General features: G+C 48.5%; 1 pseudogene; it reads right to left on the bottom strand.

The window, feature by feature from the left end:
• Positions 1-398: 398 nt before the first annotated feature.
• LOC105499907 (glyceraldehyde-3-phosphate dehydrogenase pseudogene) lies at positions 399-1,838 on the bottom strand (annotated as a pseudogene).
• Between the last annotated feature and the right edge of the window lie 1,521 nt (positions 1,839-3,359).

The raw sequence follows: 3,359 nt of genomic DNA, 5'->3' as shown, positions 1-3,359 counted from the left end.
CTCCATCTTGCAGCTAGGCAGGTTCATATGATTGATCCTGCCCACTGGTTTGTGATCTGAAATGACATGTGTCACTTCCCAGCTCAGAGTCAGTGTGGGACTGCACAAGGGCATGAATGCGGGGGTTGGAGGGTTAGGCTCGTTAGGGGACGCCAAGGCTTGTTAGGGGACGCCAATTGGCAGTCTACCACAATGGTCAGAAATTCATTCATTCATTCATTTATTCATACATTCATTGGCTCATCAAAAATTTTTTGAGCACCTTTATCAGCCCAGCACTGTGCTAGGCTCTGGAAATACAAAGATGAATAAGCAAGGTCATGGCCCTCAAGGGGCTCCACATGTCATAGGGGAGTAGATGCAAGCAAATAATGGTAATGTAATATTATTTTCGGCCTGAGTACAGGGGACTTAGTTGATGGTATGTGACAAGGTGGGGCTCCCTAGGCCCCTCCATTTCCGGGAGCCTGGGTGGAAACACTGGGGAGGGGAGATTCTCAGTGTGGTGAGGACTGAGTGCGGCAGGGACTCCCCAGCAGCTGAGGGCCTCTCTTCCTCTCGTGCTCTCGCTGGGGCTGGTGGTCCAGGGGTCTTACTCCTTGGAGGCCATGTGGACCATGAGGTCCACCACCCTGTTGCTACAGCCAAATTTATTGTCATACTAGGAAATGAGCTTGACAAACTGGTCGTCGAGGGCAATGCCAGCCCCAGCAGCAAAGGCAGAAGAGTGAGTATCCCTGTTAAAGTCAGAGGAGACAACGTGGTGCTCAGTGTAGCCCAGGATGCCCTTGAGGGGGTCCTCCGACGCCTGCTTCACCACCTTCTTGATGTCATCACATTTGGCAGGTTTCTCCAGACTACATGTCAGGTCCATGACTGACACATTGGTGCTGGGGACAGGGAAGGACATGCCAGTGAGTTTCCCATTCAGCTAGGGGCTGACCTTGCCCACAGCCTCGACAGTGCCAGTAGATGCAGGGACGACGTTCTGAAGAGCCCCGTGGCCGTCATGCCACAGTTTCCCAAAGGGGCCATCCATGGTCTTCTGAGTGGCAGTGATGGCTTGGACGGTGGTCATGAGTCCTTCCATGATACCAAAGTTGTCATGAATGACCTCGGCCAGCGGGGTGAAGCAGTTAGTGGTGCAAGAAGCATTGCTGACCTTCTCAGGGCTGTTTCCATACTTTTCAGGGTTCTTGCCCATCACAAGTCAGCAGAAGGGGCAGAGATGGTGACTTTTTTGTCTCCCCGCTCTAAGTAAGCCCCAGCCTTCTCCATGGTAGTGAAGACACTGGTGGATTCCACAACATAATCAGCGCCAGCATCACCCCATTTGACTTTGGTGGGATCTCGCTCCTGGAAAGATGGTGATGGGATTTCTATTGATGACAAACTTCCCATTCTCAGCCTTGATGGTGCTGTGGAACTTGCCGTGGGTGGAATCATACTAGAACATGTAGACCATATAGTTGAGGTCAGTGAAGGGGTCATCAATGGCAACAATATCCACTATGCCAGAGTTAAAAGCAGCTCTAGTGACCAGGCACCCAATACAGCCAAACCCATTTACTCTGGCCTTCACTTTCACCATGGTGTCTCAGGGATGTGGCTGGCACTGCAGGAGAATATGCAGCTGTCTGCTGAGTAGGAGGAGCAGACAGCTGGTAATGTAATATGTTAGTTCCTATGAAAGAGGGGAGCACTGTCTGGAGGAGTCTAGAGAGTCTTCCTAGAGGGGGAATATATGAGCTTGCTCTTGAAGGGCAAGTAAATGATTGCCAAGAAGAAAGGGAACAGAAGAACTTCTCAGGCAGAAGAAACCACACCTATGAGGACACCAAATATTACAGAGGGAGTGGAGAGAGGTTTGCAGTGGCTGGAGTATAGGGTGTGTAGAGTGTGAATGTCATGCCAAAGTGTTGTGATTTGATGCTGAAGCCTGGGGAACCAAAGATGGCTTTTCAACAGAGAAGTAGGATGAGAAGTCTTTCTAGGAGAATGACTGTTGAGAGGTTGGAAGATGAAGTGGCTGGGGAAATATTGGAGGCAGACCAAGTAGAAGGCCACTACACAAGTCCTGGACGTGACAATGAGGCTCCAACCAGGGCACAGGGGTGAGGATTGGGGCAAGAGGCCAGATTCAAACAGAATTTCTGGGGTATAACAGATGAGATATTGGAATGGGAGCCTGAGGATGACTAATTCTGGATGACTGGCCTGAGACCTTTAGACAGGGCCTAGAGTGGAGAACCCCAGTCTATTAGGCCTCTTTAGCTTGATGGAAATATTTGTTTGTTCTAATTATCTGCTTCCGAAATAGCTTTTTTAAAAATTTTATTTATTTATTTATTTATTTATTTATTTATTTTTTGAGACAGAGTCTCACTCTGTTGCCCAGGCTAGAGTGCAGTGGTATGATCTTGGTTCACTGCAACCTCTACCTCCTGGGTTCAAGTGATTTTCCTGCCTCAGCCTCCCGAGTAGCTGGGATTACAGGCACCTGCCAACATGCCCGGCTAATTTTTGTATTTTTAGTAGAGACGGGGTTTCACCATTTTGGCCAGCCTTGTCTTGAACTCCTGACCCCAAGAGATCTGCCCGCCTCGGCTTCCCAGAGTGCTGGGATTACAGGCATAGGCCACTGCACCAGGCCCCTAAATGACTTTCTGATCTATAGTTTGGTTTACTTAGGAGATACACCCTCAGGAAGAATATCTTTTGCAGATCAAAGGCTCATGTCCAGGACACAGAAAGTAATGTCTAATAACAAACACAAACTTCTCTTACCTCCTGCTCTGCTAAGGAATTTGGTCCTAATTTCATGTTTTGGCCAATGTCCTTGCTTCTGGAATAGATGGGTGCATTTTCTCCTCTGTATATAAGATGTATTTTAAGGGTAGAGCTGACATAATTTGCTGACAGATTGAATGTAGAGTGTGAGGAAAAGAGTGAAGGTGAGGATAACACCAGGCTCTGGGTTTGAGTAACTCGAGAAGTAGAACTACCATTTATTAAGATGGGAAGGCTAGGGTAGGAAGGAGTTTAGTCTTGGATGTGTTATATGTGAGATGTTTTTAGACATCCAGGTGGAGAGATGGAGAAAGTAGTTCAATAGGCCGGGCGCGGTGGCTCATGCCTGTAATCACAGCACTTTGGGAGGTCGAGGCAGGTGGATCACAAGGTCAGGAGATCAAGACCATCCTGGCCAACATGGTGAAACCCCGTTTCTACTAAAAAACATAAAAAATTAGCCAGGCATGGTGGTGCGTGTGTGTAGTCCCAGCTACTCGGGAGGCTGAGGCAGGGGAATCGCTTGAACTCAGGAGGTGGAGATTACAGTGAGCCAAGATTGCGCCACT

The sequence above is a fragment of the Macaca nemestrina genome, chromosome X, assembly GCF_043159975.1.
Source record: "Macaca nemestrina isolate mMacNem1 chromosome X, mMacNem.hap1, whole genome shotgun sequence".
In the NCBI taxonomy this organism is placed as follows: Eukaryota; Metazoa; Chordata; class Mammalia; order Primates; family Cercopithecidae; genus Macaca; species Macaca nemestrina.
This window is presented reverse-complemented; position numbering and strand designations above follow the sequence as displayed.